The sequence below is a fragment of the Rousettus aegyptiacus genome, unplaced genomic scaffold, assembly GCF_014176215.1.
Source record: "Rousettus aegyptiacus isolate mRouAeg1 unplaced genomic scaffold, mRouAeg1.p scaffold_m13_p_10, whole genome shotgun sequence".
Taxonomy (NCBI): domain Eukaryota; kingdom Metazoa; phylum Chordata; class Mammalia; order Chiroptera; family Pteropodidae; genus Rousettus; species Rousettus aegyptiacus.
Window position 1 is genome coordinate 9,928,937 of NW_023416285.1, and position 19,870 is coordinate 9,948,806.

Here is a 19,870-nt window from a genome sequence, read left to right on the forward strand (position 1 = left end):
TATACTTCCTAAATCTTGAGAATCCATCCTCACTGTCTTATTTTAGGAGAGCCATCGCCATCTCATGATCAGATCCCATCAACAATCAAACCAGTCTTCCCTGAGCCTTTCCTTCTGTAATCCATAATCTATTCTATTACACGGTTAACTCCAAATCAGATAACTGCTAGGCTTAAAACCCTTCAGTGGCTCCTTATAACCCACAGCCTATATACAAATTCCCAAACGGAGATTTGGCAGGACTTTAAATGATCTAGACTCAGGTTACCTCTCCAGAGTTTGTTCCTCATTCTCAATCTTTCTATCCCACGAAAATGTGGAACTCCTTTTAATTTCCTATGTATATTTTTTTTCCTCAAGGCCGTAATTCATGCTATTCTGTATGCTGGGGCATTCTCCCCATTCCTCCCATCATCCTATCTCTTTCTGCTAGACAAATCTTACTCTTTAGGTATCAGTTTAGACGTCTCTGATGTCACAGACTAGTATTATCACCATAAGTTAGCAATTATAAATAGTGTCAGTGATAAAATACTATTTTCTGAAAAGATATCATTTATTGTTCTAAATCCAATCCTTGCCAGTTACTGTGACTTTAAGTGTTTTTCATTATGATATTTTACATGGTCACTTGAAGTTTTATTTAATATTTAAAACACTCAAACAGCACAAAATGCAAGTCACAATTTTTGCCTGGTAAGTGCAATTTTTAGTTCAAATATGAAATATTTTACAGAATTCAAATAATAATCCTTAGAATTAAAATTTCATATTTCTATTTAATCATTATTCAATTGTTCACCATGATAGGAAAATAATATATAGTTATACATTGTTTCTCTTTTATCAAAAACTATTACTATAATTAAATTGTGAATCCATTACTCTTTTGTATATTATTAATTTCTTTTTTTGTTTTTACTTTTTCTGGCATAACTAAATATACAAAGTTTAATGAAAGAAAATTATCATTGTTTATTTCCCACCCATTATTATTCTTATTTCGTTTTATTGTCAGTAACGAAAATAATTTTACAATAACATCATCACAAAACGATTCATTCTGGATGTCCAGTACGGTAAGTGTACCCACAACAAACTCCGTAAGATGTGTACAAGTATTATTCCTATTTTTACAGTTAAGTAAACCTGAGTGAAAATTGGCAAGTGACAGAGTCAGATTTGCATTCAAAGGAGATTACTCTGGATAGGGGCGAACAGGAAGCAGAGAGACCAGTTAGAAGACCCTCTTAAAGTTTGCCCTGAAGGCCATGTGTGGAAGGGATGATTTCTTTAAAAGGTCTGAGCAGCTTCTGCAGAAGAAATGACCTACAAGTTGTTCCCTGGATGATTCTTGCTAATGCTTATACACAAAAATGTTTCTAGTTTACTGTTCTTTCTAGGATATGGTTGATGAAAAAAAAAAAATCTCATTTCTAGGGGAAGAATTTCTTCCGCTGATTACCAGGCCAAAGTTATAAAAATGAAATATTGTAATTTCATAGTCACAACACCGGTTTTATAACTGTATCCCCATTTCTTATTTGATATATATTTAATGAGGCGACTTTCAGAGCATAACATGATATGCAGGAAAATATTAGGAATTACTATGTTGACCTGTGTTATGCCATTAAGGAAAGGCTTCATATGATGTCAGTGATAACAGATTTAACTACTTCTCCCTGGATTGTTACTGGCAGAACACGAAATGACCAGTTAAGGTTCTCTCCATTCTAACGATATTATCCCCCATGCATTACCAGACCTTCATGTCACATTTTTCACTATTATTATCCAAATAGCAGGTTCTTGCTGGGCGTTTCTATAGCACCCCTGGCCCCTTTTTCCACAGCTAGATAGCAGATAAGACAGACAAAAAATGGGATTTAACTGTTTAAGATTCGGATCACTTAGTCAATTTGAAAACTATGCTTCATTTCTGATTCTGTTTTTTTCTTCCCCCTTATCCATAAACAATGCATTATGCTGTCTTTTCCTTAGATTTTTCCATTGTTATAAATTTAGGGAGCAAAGCCAGAAACGTTATTTTATATTTCACTCACAACGCATGTATTCTACTTGAAGCTTTAAATAAATCATGGATGAACAATTTGGGGAGGGCATGGTGGATAATCTTTAATTGACAGAAAAAGGGTCATCTCGAATACTGAAGCCTACGATAGGTTGAACAGTTACTCAGAGATCATTACTCTTTGTCAAGCCTTAGCCCTCTCAGTTCATCCAACATTAGCATTTCTGCTGAGATTAGAGAACAGAATACACATCAGGGCCAAATGTAGAGATGAGTCCGGTTTGAGATCAGACCTCTCTCTAGGGTGCTGAGACCGCCAATTTATTTTACATAAACCAAACTACAGATCTTTGTTTGTTGGTAATTATTCTGGGTGATTGCTCCTCCACAGTTAATTCCATACTACTTTAAGCATAAAGGTGTTATTTTGAGGAAAGGATGACAGAAATAGCTCTACTTGGGGGATCTATCAGGAGAAAATGAACAGGGAGTAAGGGGAATTTGATTCGGATTCCGGGGTTTGTATTTTGCTGTGTCTACGTTTCATCTTTGGAAAAGTGCTTAAGGCAGTGTGAACGAGTTGATCACAGGTATGGATTTTAGTCCAATTCTTCTTTATTCTATAAGTGAAAGTAAGATAAGCATGATATTCTTCCCTTAGAGGAGGGCGAAATGTTGAAAATATAACATTTACATTTGTTTTCATTTTTATATTTATTTTTTTACCAAAATTGAGAGCAATTCTTGATGGTTGGAGTCTGGCTTAGTCACCAGAGCAAAAATTTAACATTGAAATTTAACATATCTGCAAGGTAAACCTTCAAATGAGCAACGAGGCCACCACCAAGCTGAGTATTTTTAAGTTTGTGACATATATCTAGCACACTGTTGACATTTAATCCTCTGTAACGTCCACTTAATGACTTTACCATCCCTACGAGAGATTTCCACACAAGCCGTCTAATGCAGTGATCTTCCCTGAGTTGAAGAGAGAGCAGGACAAGGTGTATGAGAATTCCCTGAAAGGTGTTTCAGGACTACACACCCCACAGCGTAATCCAATATGCCCTTACTCAGGTGTTTGAGGCATGCGGACCATCAGGGGCCTGAATCAATACAGGAAAATTGAGGGCCCAGAGAGGTGAGATGACGATGCCTCATGAAATTCTCCTAGTAAGATATATACCCAGACACTTAACCCACAATTCCAGAGGCAGTACTGTATGGTGCTCATGAGCATGGACCATGGAGCCAGATACGTTGGGTTCAAATTCCAGTTTTGCCTATGCTCATTGCTCGATATTTGCAAATTTACTTAGACTCTCAATAATTTAATTACCTTGTTTTTAACTGGACATAATAATAGAAACTATCCATCATAAATCTGTTGCAAAGATCTTATGTGCATGTATATGTGTAGGTATAAGTGATAGAGATGAGAGAGAGAGAGAGAGAGAGAGAGAGAGATTTTTTTTAAATGCCTGGGAGAAAGTAAATGCTGTATAACTGTTAGTTGTCATTAATAAGTTCAAATCCAGGTGGAAAGTGATATAACTGGGAAGTAAATTTTAGGGGATATAGTAAGACATAACTTTGGCACAGATGGAGAAAGAACAGGAGGAAAGCTGTCATCTATCACAGTTAGGGCAAGCCTCTCGCGAGACTACATTCTGCAAAGTAGTGACACAACAGAGGACCAAACGGTCCTTAGAAGTGTTCCGTTGGTCTCTCTGGTCTTTTTAGGGAGTTCAGATTTCTTTTGAACATTATACAATTGGATGATTTCACATTAATATCCACCTCGTTTGATATGTCACCCCTTCCTCCTTGAATCATCTTTATTTGGCTTCCACAATACACCTTCATGACCTTTTCCTACTTCATTGGCTGTTGCTTCTCAGACTCCTCTGCTGGCCCCTCCTTCTTCCCTGACCCCTAAATATATAGGAGTGCCCAAGGCACTCATCTCCATCCACAGTCATTCTTTTGTGAGATCGCCCAGTCCCAAGGCTTTCAATATCATCCATGTACTGACGACTCCCAAATGTACATGTCTAGTTTGGTGATTCCAGCACCACCATCCTCATACTTCGGTCTTTTCTATTTCATTTCATGGCAACTCCACTTGAATGCCTTATAGGCTGCTTTTCTCATCTAGATCATGTAAAAGAAGATTCCATGCAGGGATTAAACTGCCATCCGGGGGAGATGAAGAATTTCCTCTCTGGCTACCTAACAGAAAACTTCCGAGAGACACAGCAAACTGTTCAGGAGGCTTTTCTTTTGCACTCAACAAGGAAGTGGAGGAGGTCCAATGGACAAGAAATTCTGCCTGGCTTCTTCCTGTGGAGAGGTAACTCGCTCTAAATTTTGGCTCCTTGACAGTCTCTCAGGGCTCCATCATCCAAATGTTTGGATGTGACTTGCTGTTTCGTCCAAGTCCAAAAGTGGAAGGGTATTCTAGCACAAACAGGTGACAGCCAAGATGAAGGATGAAGAAGCCACATGAGGGCATCTGAGGAAGTGCATGGGTTTGGGCTCCATTAGAGCATCTTGAAAGTAACCTGTCCCAGACTGTCTCTCCCCATGATCTCCTCCTTATTCAAATCCCTTCTCTATATCAGTTACAGAGAGTTCCACACCGAAAAGCTTGAAATCACCTTTATTTCTTTCCTTTCTGGCACACACCATATCTAATTCCACAGCCAATCCTCATAGCTCTACCTTCGAAATATAGTCAAGATCTGGATCCCTTACTTAGGGTGTGTCACTGGCGATTAGTTCATGCCCTGTCTGATCACTGCTTTTCCTACTGTGCCTATATATGGCTTTCTTCCTTACCTACCTCAAATATTGCTCAAATGTTACATTCTCAGTAAAGCCTTCCCTGACTAGAGAGATACCCTGCTCCCTACAGCATTCTTTATCCTGCTTCCTCAATTTTCACCCTCTGATGTATTATATGATTTTGTTATTTATTGTCTGCCTCTCCACATGAATATAATCTCAATAAGGACAGAATTTTCAGTGTGTTGCGCTCACTGTTATCTTCTCGCCACCTAAAACAGTTTACAGCACAGAAGATGTTTGCAATAAAGATTTGAATGATTTCCAATATTTCTTAAAACAAATTAGAGCTCTCAGTCTTACTAGATCCCTGTTTTTAGATAAAAAAATCTTCAGTGAGAATGAGTAGGTCCATCTACTAGCAGCAGACTATACTTGGCTGCCTAAATCTTGGGACCTGAATAGTCTCTGGGCATCTGAGTTAGAATCTTGAATGGCTGTGTCCCCTGAAGAAGTGACTGTGTCCTGATATAATGCCTGAAGTTCCCCGGTCGACCAGAGAACAGAGAATATTTAAAACATCCCAAGTAGAATAAAATCACTCATTGCTTAGTGTCTGAGCTGAAGCTGATCTGCATAAAGATACTTCCTAGGTAAAATAATTAAGTATCATTTCTCTCCAACACCCATCTTTGTAGCAGTGTAAGGGCATCACTGCTTCATTAGCTCATGCCCTGTCTGATCACCGCTTTTCCCATAGCTGTCAATATCACAAGAACATCACTGAAACATCCACCTAAAGTGCTCCCTGCACCATAGACTTTTGCATCCATTTGCCAGCTGAACACCTTCACCGGGATCTGTGCTGCAATCTTAATGAGTCCATAACTGAGCTCACTTTCTTACCTCCTCCCACCTGCTCTTCTTCCTTGGAGTTTCGATCTTAGTTAATGGGATCAAGTCTACATCAAGTCTACATGCTCACCCAAGACCAAAAAAAAAAAACAGGGCTTAAACTTTTCCTTCCACCTCACCTCCCATTTCCAATTGGTCTAACTACCTCTTGTTAAATTTTTACCTTAAATATACCTCCTGACTATCCTGACTACAGTTCTTTAGTGTTTCTATGGCTGCCTTAGTTTAGGTCTAATTTCTTCCTTGCATGATTGCAGGCAATTCCTAAATGGTATTTCCTCTGACTCTAGAGATTTCCTCACTCTTGCTAGGGCTGTTCAAGCCAGGGAATTAAGAGTCATCCTTGATTCCGTCCTCTCCCTCATTCAGTATTTCCAATCTATCACTATGTTTTGCTAATTTTTATCTCCTTGAATCTCTCTCGAATTGCCCTTTCATCTACCGAATCTAGGCTCTCTTCATTTTCATCTCTCTCCTGAATTACTGCAAAAGCTTCCTACTTGCTCGCCAACCCCCCCTTTTTTTTTTTTTGCTTTATCCGCTGCCAAATGATTTTTAGCAGTGCAGCCAGAGTAATCTTTTTAAAAACATAGTTTCTTAAAGCATATATTTTTTTAATGTTACTGTCCTGTACAAACACTCTCCTAGTGCATCTCATCACCCTTAGAAGAAAAGGAACGTTCTTTAATGGGGTTTGTGAAGCCTTCTCGATCCGGCCCCTCCTGCCTTCCGATCTCATCTTGGGCCCCTTGTCCCTCATTCTCCTCTCTCCAGCTACACTGGGCTTCGCTGGGATTCTTTAAGGAGCCATGTTCTCTGTCATCCCAGTTTCTTGCCAACCCCTCCCTTGACCTATCTAAATCTAACCAATCCATCAGATGCTCGCTTAAACATCCCTCTCTCGGAGAAGCCTATTTTGTCAAAGTAAGATCCCCTTGTTTTACACTCATACCAGTTTCCACATTTCTATTTACTTAATTCCTTATAAGCATTTTCAATAACTGCCTTCAGAGTAGTCTACGAGCTCTGTGAAAACAGAGACCTCTTCCAGTTTACTAATAAGCTCTTTATACTAATATCTAGTGCAGTTCTTGGCACATAGAGATGGTAGTTAAGTTTACACGTCAAATTGTCTGGGCTGTGGGATGCCCAGATCATTGGTAAAACATGATTTCTGGCTGAGCCTGTGACAGTGTTTCTGGGAGAGATTATCATTGACTTGATAAATCGAGTAAAAATCTCCCTCACTAATTCTGATCGGGACCATCCAATCCATTGAGAGCCTAAATAGAACAAAAAGACAAGGGAAGGATGCATTTGCTCTCTTGCTTAAGCTGGTACATCCATCTTCTGCCACAGGCCTCAGCGCTCCTTGTTCTCAGGTCTTCAGCCCGAAACCAGGACTTCCGCTGTTGGCCACCTGGTTCTCAGTCCATTGGACTCAAAGTGAGGCTCTCTGGTTCACAGGCCTTTGAGTTTGGACTGGAACCATATTGCTGGCTTTCCTCGATGTTCATCTTATAGACAGCAGGTCATAGGACTTCTCAGCCTCTATAACCATGTAAGCTAACACCTCATAATAAATCTCTTTCAATATATCTATATATATTCTATTGGTTCTATTCTCTCTGGAGAACCCTAATATATAGATGTTCCAAAAAAAAAAAAAAATCAAGTGAATGATTCACTTTTATTTTATTCTTTAAGAACATAGGAAATACCTTAAACACACACACACACACACACACACACACACATGCACACAAAGTGCTAACTGATATTTTAAAATATAAATCTGATCTTATTCCCTTTATACTTAGCATCCTTCAACATCTATTTCCCAAGCCTAAAAGCTAACTCCTTAATCTGGCATGTAAAGCCTATGTACCTTTGCAATGCCAACTCTTCCTGCTCTCTGAGATGTTCCTGTGATTTGGAGTATTTAGATTTCTCCAAAGTTATGGTGTAATTTGACATTTTGTTCTCTTCACTCTTCTTGAAGTTTCCCTCAGTGTTCTTTATCAACCTGGAATTCCCACCTCAAGAGTCAACTCAAAATTCACCCACTTCCTTGAACCTTTCTCTGGATTCCCAAATGAGCAACGTGGATGCGGTCACCTCCGTGTTTCCAGAACTGCTTACATATTTCTGTTTTATAGCATAAAACCATTAGTGTAAAAGTCCTCTCCACCATTCTCGGTGTTCTACAGATACAGGGCCCTGATTTTTTTTTCTACATGTCTGGAACATGTGAAAAATCAATCAAAGTCATTTGGATCACTAGACGAGTACATGAATACTATTGCCCCTGCACATTCTTAAACTCTTTGTCCAAAAAACACCCAATATAATAATATTACAATGTTAACCAAGTAAGTCTCTCTTCTATATAAGATCTTTTAAAACCTATTGCCAAGAAACTATCATGTCCACTAAGGAGTTGTTTGATATGCTTCAATATTTTAAATAAGGGAAACTCAATAAGTTATTCTGGTCCTGAGGTTCATTGGAATATTCCCAACGGTGAGTAAGACGTGCATTTAAAATATAGTTTCCACTTTTACATACTTCTGATTTCTTTTTTCTGTTCTTTTGTTTCATTGACTCGTGTGTGTGTGTGTGTGTGTGTATTTTTATGCCAACTTCTGATTGTCTTGAGAAAGAGAAGAATGAGACATAAATCAAGTTCAAAGATCACGAAAGTTCTTTCACATTCTAATAGTATATGAAGAAATTAAAAGTTTTCTTATGTTGAATACAGATAAATTAAAAATGACAATTACAAAGAGAAAAATTTCTTCCTTAGGAAAGAATTTTCTTGGGCATATGCCTTATTTAGACAATATGTACACAATCTATCAACTTAAAATTTTATGTGCATGTGCGTGTGTGTGTGTGTGTGTGTGTGTGTGTACACATAGTATCCTTTTTCTTTAAGCAAGCTTCTTTTGCTCCCAAAAACCTTTACTAATTGAACAATACAAAAGGCTTTCAGGTCACAAAGGGAAAAATCAAAGAAATAATATATCATATTCAAGATATGTTTTGTGTTTTTGTAATTGCATGATCTTGGGAAAATTTTTTCATCTATTTTCTCCTCAGTTTCCTTGTATACATACACACAAAATATGTACATTTGTATTATATATATTCATATTTATCCTATGCTATTTAGCCTACTTCACAGAACTAAAATAATCCTATGAGACCACCATGGAAATATTATTTTAAGTAAGTGTAAGCTTAACTCTATAATGTCACTGTTTCATTGTAATACTGTAATAAATTAACTTTATCAGTTACAATCAATGGATATAGCTGTTTCCATAAACAAAGTGGACATTATCTCAAAGATTCAGTCTATCCAATTGCCCCTGGGTTTTACATGTAAAAGTAATGTTTTAGTGGTAGCCAGCATTTATATTATTAGTCATAAGTATAATCATTTATCACTTGTCTTTACGTCCTTACATGGTGCTTACTTCATCATTACGGAGAGTCTACTGTTTCTTATTTGCTATCTCCACCTAGGTAGATTCATGTTTTCATTCATTTATTTCCTCATTCACAAGCTTCATGAGGCCGGGAATACTGATCTGTTTTGTTCATGGCTAGAAGAGTGCCTGGCATACAACAGGCACCCAATAAGTATTTGTTGAACACATTGGATAAATGGAATATTCATGGAGCACCTACCATGAGCACTGAAGGCATAATTGTGAGAAAGATGGTTAAGATCCTTGCTTTTCCACAAATTTTACTTTTGGTTGAATTGGTGGTGCAAAAACATTTTAAAATTAAATAAGCAAAAGGGATGATTTCAGATAGTGAAAACAATGAAGATACAGAAAATGACTGGCAATGACAAGGGCAGATTGGAAAAGATGGCAGGTGACGTTTTAGCTGGCATCTTTATCCCAAGGAGGAAGGAGCCATGTAAAGATAAAGAAGCACAGCACTCTTGGCAGAAAGAACCCCAGATTCGATTTTGATTGCTGTCTGACTTTCTGGTTCAGATTCTAAATGTCACTTCAGTCTAGGCTCTCCTCCTTAAGTAAAGCATCTCCATAGACATATGACCTCAAAATAATTCCACTGTCGGCACAACTGAGAAGTCTTTCTAGATTGCATATACTGACCTTGTGGGCTACTTGTGGATACAGCCTCATCATTATACAGGTGACTATACACATGTATGCATGTGCAATTTTATGTACTTTGAAAATGGTTAGCAATATTGTCTTGATTGACCTATAGTGGAACCTATCCTTTATTATCTGGGAGACGCCCAAGGGAAAAGTTTCGTAATCTTGGTACTACTGACATTTTGGCACATTTTCAGATGCTTAGAAGCTTCTGCATCCTCTACTCACTAAATGCCAATGGCACCTCCCACACACACCAGTGCTGACAATCAAAAATGTTCGCAGACAGCTGTATGTCTCCTAAGGGGGAAAAGTGCTCCTTGTTAAGAACTACTACATAAAGTATCAGAAGCATCTGCTGCCTTAAAAAAGCTTTCTTAGTGAACTGGAGGCATGATATTTGCTCATTTTATTTCTAGGGGTAATTTCTAATCTCGCTAGTTACCAGGCATTCTGGATAGGTCTGACCACTCAGCGTCTGAATTCCTCTTCATGTCCAGAAGCTAACCTTTGCAAATCACATCTTGTCTCTGCAATTCTGCCTCCTCAGATCTAAAATGAAAGGCAGACCAGATGATGTTCAAGAAGCCACTCATCACAAACATTCCTAGAAAACAGAATCCCAAGATCTTTTGTGTCATTGATGATATCATGATTTGTACAATGTCACTTACTGGGATCTGAGGGACTGAGGTCATTGGTATGTACATGGGCTAAAATTTATGCTTTGTCCCTCTTTAACTATTGGATTCATCCACCTATTTTCAAGACTGTTTAGAATGACTTCAACTGTTTTTGTTTCATTCTTTTTATAGCTGTTTCAACCATTTTGTTTTGAGCTCAAGAATCTACTAATTACAATGTTTAAGACATATCGTTTATATGTCTTTTCCTATAAGTAAAATGATAAAAATAAGTTGCAGTTTCAAGTGGAAGTAAATATCATACAGGTGTTTCTTTCTTTCATTAATTTACTTAATTATTTAATATGTATTATTGAGTACGTAGGCCCATGAATGGATGGAAGGGGAATACTGAAATACACAGGCCTTGCTATTAAGGAGCTGGTAATTTAACGCGTGGTATGGACGTGAATAAAGCAAAGTGTTATGTGCTAAAGACACGGAAGTGCACAGTGTTAAGGAAGCAGGAAGAAGAAACATCTAACCAAACCTCCTGGAGGGACAGATTTATGAAGATATACTATCCCTTTTAGCATATCCTGTCGAATGTGCTAAATATCTTGGAAAATACATACATACATTTTTTTTTCTCAAAGATTCTAAACATTCTCTATACAAATTTGAATTTGAATTTCAGGGCCATATGCGAACAACTGTCAAGTTAAAATCTAGCGCAGAAATATGAACGTGCAGCTAAACCTCTGACATGTAATGTTTGGGTGCACTTGTTCAAACATTGTGGCTGGGCCACAGCATCTCTGTGACATTTAAGTAAAAGTTGAAAGAAGAAAAGAAAAAAAGAAAGCTTGAAAATCACCTGAGTGTTTATTCTGTGCAGTGATGCACATGAAGGAATTTGGAAGCTTGAAGCTCAAGAAGGTAGTTTTTCAATTTGCCAGGGGCAGTGAGAGGAGAGACCAAAACCAGAACAAAGAGATCTGGGTGTCAGTAAAACTGTGAAACCCTTTAAAGTGGAATTATATTTCCTCACAACATATGCATTCAATAAAGTAAAGATATTTGATTGCAATTTGTCCAACATCCATTTGAAAGTTAATAATTAGCCATCAGGAGAAATGACTCTTTTCAAAATTATAACATTTCATTAAATGTCTCCTACTGAAAGGTTTGAGGGGTGGGTAAGTGGTTTCATTTTGTTTCAAGATCACAATTGGCTTTAATGTTCAACTTTGCCCAGCATTACAGCAGAGAAGTTTTTGTGCAAAATGAGTGTAGCGCCAGGTCAGTATCAGTCAATCATTGTTCAATAGGCTTCCTTCAGATAATACAATGGGCCTCAAAATAATCCAAGAAAAACAGTGTGAGGCCATTTCAGCTGAAGGATTATCCCATCGAGAGCTTAAATTTCACTTCTCTCTACACTCGTTTTCACGTTTTAATTTACAGTCAGTTTATAGAGTCCCCCAAATAATGATTTAGCTGTTGGGTAATATTATTGCTCAAGATCCTTTCATTGCATATAATATCCCCTTTGTACGAAAAATGTTCATTTCCTCTTTCATACTAGGAGTGTTTGACCCAGTAGAGTAAAGCCCAATTGAACTAAATAAAAACCTGAAAAGTCCCAGTCTATCAATTAGTCATTCATTCTCTCATTCAGTCCAATAGTAACAGTAAGTCAACAGAACTATGGTGTATTCTGTACCTAGATACATTTCCTGATGTGATTCAAATATAAACAGAAGTTGACAATAATACCTAGTATGGGTAAGGATGAAATTGAACTGTCACTCTCAAACACTGACAGCGATAATCATAGTTATTATTGGCTAGTTTCTATAGAGTTCTGACCACTAGCTGGGGACAGGGTTGGTCACTTAACAGAGATTGTCACTTGTCGTTTTCCCAGCAATCCTACACAGTAGGTCTTCTCATTGTCTTAGTGTTACAGATAAGCAGGTTTTGGAGATTATATAATTGTCAAAGATCATATAGCTTCTAAGTAGTGAGCTATAATTTCAACCCTGAAAGTTAACTTTCACTAGTATATTTAGGATAATTAGGGTCAGGCCCATGTCCACCTCTGAATTGACCTGTTCCGTGGCCAATGTTCCCTGGTCTTTGAGTTCCTCCCCAGGACTCTGAGATGTCCCTAAGGTTGCCTTTTTTCCCTCACTGTGGATTGTTACCTACAATCCCTAATGCCAGACAATAGTAAAGCCTCACTTCCTGTCTCACTCAAATTCCTTGCTTCCCTATAGTTCCACCGATTCAAGGCTGTTGTGAATAGAAAATTTTTCATAAAATATTGACATAAACTGATAAAAATATATCACAGAGAAGGAAATTTATGTTTTAAAGCTAAACATTTCTGTTCTTCCGAGTCTCTGCCAAAGGGAATTCCCCACTAGCTGCCTCGTTCCCTCTGACTGGGCAGCCTGCCATATTCCTGGGGTTCTTCCTCTCTCTACCTCCTGCCTCCCCAGCTGTTAGCTTCTAACCAAATCTAAGTTCCTGTGAGCTTTCTATGCAAAGCATCCCAAACTAGGTACATTTTTGCAAATTCCTTAAGGTACTGTTTTATTCTTTAAGGGAAAGAGGGCGGCATCTCCCGGTATTGACATTTAGACTATCAGAACTGACAGATAATTTTATTCGAGACACATTCTGGGCATTCCTTCTAAATGTATAATCAATATTCAAGTTACTCAAGTACAAGTAGCACATAAAAAACTTTTTTTTTGTATGTTTACATAGCAAGTCTTTGTTTCTTGTATTTGACTCATTGGAAAATGAGAAAAAGGAAAGAGAATTTACTTCATTCTTTTCTGGGATTCACAATGCATAAGAAATTTGCTATTCTTGAAAATTTCTGTAAGTAAAATTATCCAATCCCACAACTACAATGGCAGTAAGTGGCTCAGATTCATCAGTAAATAACTTTAGTCCAAGTAGAAGAAACTGAGACACTCTCATTAGTTTACTTGTTTTCTTTAGTTTTTCCATTTTGTATTTCAATTAATATTCCCTCTGAACAAAAATCTAATGAGAAACCAAATGGTAAGGCTATTTTATTTAAACAAAAGTATCTAGGAAAAGAAAAAAAAATACAGATGTAAAGTGAATAGACTATATACTTAATATTTGAAAAATAGGCAGGAAAAAACAACTTGGTATTAGGAAATTCAGACTAAAACATCACATACACACTTACATGTATATACATACAGTCATCAAATATAGGCTGTCTACAATTTTAGCTTAAAGAAGGATAGTATTTTTGCTTTGACCACATCCACATACACAGACAAATCAGTTATTTAATGTACATTCATTAAGTGCCTACTATGTCCCATAAACCAGGACAAGTTCTAGGGGTTCAAAAATATATAAAAGCTAGCCTTGCCCTCTGAAACTTTAAGCTTACAAGAAAGACACAGATACATCAGGGTTGATTTCAATCCATTTCTGATTAAATTATTGGTTGTTTATAGAAGAATTTTATAAAAGGAAAACTTTAACCCTGTCATCTTGAAACTACATTCCAAGGGAGAAAATGGTAAGTTTTACCGCAATTACAAAAATATTTTAGAAATGTATTCTTTAATTCTTTAAAATACTATCTACAGTATTTATAATTCTATCTACAGTCTAGAACTTATACTAAGCTCTAAAAATGTATTTAAAAACACTGTGGAACAAATAGACCAGACATATTAAAGCATTAAAGAGTTCACCTAAATCAACTATTTATATAGTGACAACATAATCTATATTTGGTATACGTCAAGAAAATTTAAGTAGTTAATAAGAAATTATGAAGCAAATTCTTGTAGTTCTACCAGTCTGTGAAAGTGAATGATGCAAAATATTAGGTGTAGAAGCAGTTTTGGTAGCATTCATTAAATCTGAAGTATCTTGAAATGCATATTGCTGTCGACTTTTATGTATTTTAAGCAGACATTTTACATACTGGAAACTGAAAAAAATTCTGAGTGACATTTTACACCATTTTAAAGTGTAATAAGCACTTTCCGTGATGAATGAAAAAGAAAAATCAGTTTCATATGTTTGAATAAATATTTTAATTATTTTGTAGTTGTTCAGGAAGATGTTAATAACAACTATTGATTAAGGAATTAAAAGATTCTGTTTTTAAAGTTTGCGAAAATTGAGAATCTGTCCTTTTGTGTTAGCAACTGAATAATTTTTTTTTCCTTCCAACATTAGTAGTGACTAGCACCAACTCTCATAGCTATTGTTGGAGGTGAACCTAGGGGCTATCTGTTTACCTGCAATAGAGAGGAGAGTGTGATCTTGCCCACTATAGCACGCAGAGTTTTCACTGCGCCTCTGCAGAAGAATTTCCTTCTGATCGTAATCATTCTTCCCTGTAACAACTGGTTTGATTTTGTTTGATAGACATTTTGATTTCTATAACTATGATTCCCTGTATATACTAGCAAAAAGAAAATTTAGATACAATTTAAGGTATAAATTGTATAAGGAATTGGAGTAGGGATGCAGGGGTCAGTATTTGGTTGTCTGAGGGATTTAATTTATCCCATAAGTGTTTACTTCTTGTTTTTTTTGGTAAACTCTGGACAATCAGAAGTTTCACAAACATATACACAGAGGAACACACACACACAATTTTACCAAGAGTAGACCTGTATTCTAATCATACTTAGCTAAAAACAGTCCCTTTCAAAGGAAGTAATTGACCAAAATCTCCACTATTCACATTATCTTATATGGCCCATGTCACTCATTTATATCATTTGCCTGCTCTCCATTAATTATTTGTTTTGTGCATTTTGCTTTTTGGCATATAAGTCCCTCATTTCTGCCTCCATTTCATGTTACTATTTTTGCTTATTTTCTTTTTCCTAACTTTTATCTAATTTTTGTTTTCCTATATTTTAGTGGTTTTCAATCCTAGTAAAAGTTTAGGTATGAATAAAGGAAACAAATGCTGATTAAATTTGACTTAATGTATTTCCACATCTCTTCCCCTTGCAATATTATAGTGTGTGTGTGCGTGTATGTGTGTGTGTGTATGTGTAGCTACTTCAAGTCCTTTCCGAAATGAATTAGTACCTGTTAATAAGCCAATCCTAACACAAATCCTCTTTTCCTGGTCTGTTGGCCACATGCCATCCAGTGGAATTCCAAGGGAATGGTCAAGAGAAATGAGTTAGGAGAGCCTCCGAATGAGTGTACTTTACCTTAGTGTGAGCAAGCAGTAAAACTTTGTTTAATTAAGCCACTAAGATTTGCCTTTTTAAAAAATTACAGTATATAACCTAACCTGACTAGGTAGACCTATAATTACAAAGGTTTTATGAGAATTACTTAGAATAAAACTCAGTACAGAGCCTGTCTCATATTGGAAATTCCATAAATATTATTCGCTTCTTTTCCCTCATTCATTTTTACCCGTCTACTTTAAAAAGCAATATATCTTTGCTGGCCCAGTTTTTCACCTTTCTTTTTACTAAGATAAAACTGTCCTCTTTATTTATTAGATTATAAATACAACATATTTTTATCCCAATCTGTGGAACTTGCTCCATCAATTAATTCCTCTGATTTCCTTTGAAACATTGCTTCTCCAACGGTTCTCCTCTGCCTATGAATATGCTGTCACTTCATGCATTCCTAAGGAATATCACATCATCTCTATTATGCCATTAATCTACAGTCATTTCCCCCATACTTCACAGGGAAATCAATTGGAAAAGTAATTTATATTCTCTGACTCTACTTCTTTAACTACTTTTCTACTTCTCAGAGTTTTACGTTTGATTTTTCATCTCCTTTATTCTACTTTAAATGTTTTCCCAAAGGTCAGTCATTCCTAAATGCCCACATGCAATTAGCAATTTCCCTTGACTTCTCTTCAGCACTGAAAAGTGTTGAGTCGAATCTTATTATTTGGCTAGAAATACAGTCACCAACTTTTGTCTTCTTGCCTATGACAATTCCTTTGCCCCGCATTTTGTCCCCTACCCTCAGAAACTCAGCCACATGTAGTGTCTTCTGCAGTAGTGCCTTCCAGTTTCAGGTCTCTAGTCCTGATCTGATTCTTGGGATCCACCTGGATCTTTCGACAGTCTGACAGACATAACTATCCATCAAAATCTCTTCATTTTAACACTTCAACTTTTTCCTCCTCCTAAACTATTCCAAATATGTCTAAAACTCAAATCCTTATTACCATCTGGACCATCTCTTCTGTTTAAATGTGCTAAATGGCATGTTTTTTTTTTCCAAACCATCCAAGTTGGAAAATATAAACCAAATATAAACCATCAGTTACTTATTATTCTTCCTCATTCATCATATTTAATTGAACCATTTGTCTCTAGAAAATATCTCGAATACATCTTTTTCTTTTCATCCTCCTGGCTCATAAGTAGTACAACCAACTCGACTGCTGAGGCTGGAAAAAAAATGCCCCATGCTTAATTATTTCCACTCCTTTATCCCCAAATTGCAACAATTCACTAGTTTCTAAAATTCTCATCGTGAAATATTTCAAATTCTTCAGTTGTCCATCATCACTGGTAGTATTCTGGACTCCTTTCCCATCATCCATCTTTGGTATCACTCTCAAAAGTTTTAGCTGTTTTTTCTACTAAAATAGTCATTATTTTATCCCTCACTAATCCCTGAAATCCATTATTTATGGACTAACCACACTGGTATTTCTGAATTAAAATATAATCATCTCTTACTTTCCTTCAAAGACTTCTCATTGTATTTAGTACAAAGTACAGAGTTCTTAAGAAAATTTATGCAGTTTCCATGTCTGGAGCCCAAGTAAGTGTTCAACTTCATCTCTTATTTTCAATCACATAGAATTCCTGCATAGCAATATTTATTCATCAGTAGTATTCTCTGAACATTTTACATTCTCTTCTGTCTCCATAAGAGAATGTGTATGCGTATGCCATTCATGATACTTAAAATATTCTCTACCTCCCAGTTATCTAACAGGATAACTGCAACTTGGACAAAGAGTTATCTGGTAACTTCTTGTTCAGGCTGGGATTCTTTTGAGAGTAGAAGGAGATACTCATAATAATTACACCAGAAGAATAGACATAAGTGGAAATTGATCTGAGAAAACCAGGATATATGATAACCCAAATTAGGTACCATTTCCTAGAAGAAAATTTCTAATCAACTCTGTTATTTATTCTTCATTCTATTTACATAGTATTCTGTTTATCATATAATACCATTTACCATACTCTAATTTTCTGTTTATCTTATCTTTTTTAGACTCTCAGCTCATTAAGGACAGGGACTATGCTGTCACATTCGCCCATTTACCCAGTGCCTAGCACACTGTCATTCCAGTGCATAGCACATACATACACTCAACCATCATGTATTGAGTAAATAATTTGTTACCAGCTTAACTGAGATTTTATTTTATCTGTTTTTTGCTATGTAAATCATTATTGTAACAATGATTGGAATATTATACCCCAATGCTTCTCAAGAAGCCATGGCTATAATAATGAATGTCCCTATTAAATTTATTCAAGAATCTCCGCTGCCTCACAAATCAGGAACATATTTTCTAGAACAGCATTCAAGGCCTTGTCGTTATTCACAACACTCCACGGTATACTATCTGTCCCAAACAAATGCACTCCATTCAGTTCTTTAAAACGTGTATATCTTCGCAAGCTCCATGCATTTACTAAAACCCATTCTTCCTTTCTTGAATGCCTCTCCAATTCATCCCTGTCTACATTCTACCCATTGTTAAAGACTGATCTCAGATGATACCACCTCCTAGAATATTTTCTAGTTAATTTAGGAAGGTAATAAATCGAATTATCTTGAACCACTATAAAACATTTTTTCCCTTGCCTGGATTAGGTGATGGAAGTCACAATGTAAAATCACAAGACTGAGACTCTACTTCCTTTACTGTAACAGTTGGGCACTTGTAGGCAATAGCTGGGCACCCATCAGCAGTAAAATAGGAATAATAATGACAGATACTTTGGTACAATTTCTGTAACAATCATGTTACCAAGACAAGTCAATATTTTTCTCAGCGGCTGGACTAAGCTAGAGAACATTTACAGAACGATTGGTTTCTATTACCTTGCTCAGCTATACATACTGAAGAATTTATAAATAATGGTGGGTTCTAGAATAAGTTTGCATAGTTTACTTTCTCCTGTTCTCCCCTTCTAAATACAACTAAATATTCTGCCAATTATTTCACTGACAATGTTAAAGAGATATAAAATCTACATAGAAAGAAGCAAATTGGTTAGAGACCTCAAAGTATGAGAAACAGTAAGACCATATCTTTGCATTTGCATTCTATATTTCATACACCCTTGGACAGAGTGCCAAAGAGGCCTGCGGCACACAGCCCCCAACAGGCACAGTATAAAGCATGCATAAAAAGCATGCTCTCTCAAGCCCGAAGATCAAGAAAAGAGAAGCCTAACCTAGTGAGAGGCCCGGACACCACTCCTCAACCAGGTGCGCTGAGACTAACCCTCTTGCAGTAACAAAGACCTGGACCGATGAGTCCCAGCTCCGTAATACAGATGTCAGGCAAGTTGTTCTGTCAGCAGCAACAGCAATGGTAAAACCCAGGACCTGCAGCTTCTGCTCCCTTCTCATCAGAGGGTCACTCAGCAACAACAGGCAACCTGAGAAAGTGCCTTCCACCCTCCCAGTCAACACCAGAACGAATTGTGCAGGAACCTTAGAAGCACCAGGAAAATAAAACAAACCAGAATAGGATTGTGAGGGGTCAGAAAATTAAAGTGTCATTAAAACTAAAGTCTATAAAAGTTCACCAGAACCTATATGCTAAACTTAAACGGAATGACTACATGCTAAAACAGAAGACCCATGAATAATCCCTTCCCCTTCAGTGTAGGCTGGTAAATCGTTACTAATTTCTAAAGAATAGAATACAGCAAAGATGATCGGATGTCACTACCATGATTAGGCTATGTAAGACTGTGACTCTTGTCTTGCTAGCAGCCCCTCTCTCTTTCTTTCTCTCCATCCCCTCAACATTTTTCTCTCTGGCTTTGATGAATCAATTTGCTATATTTGAGAAATCAGTATAGCAAGAAACCGAGCATAGTCTCCAGTCAAAAGCCAGCAAAGAACCAAGGCCCAAAGTCCAACGATGAACAATGAACTGCTGACAACCATGCAAGCAAGCAGAGGAGTTGAACTTCCCCAGTTGCACCTGCAGATGAGCCCTCAGCCCTGTGTGACACCTCAATTGCAGACTTGAGAGAGATCATGAAGCAGAGGAGCCTGTTAAATTGCTGTAAGAATCCTGC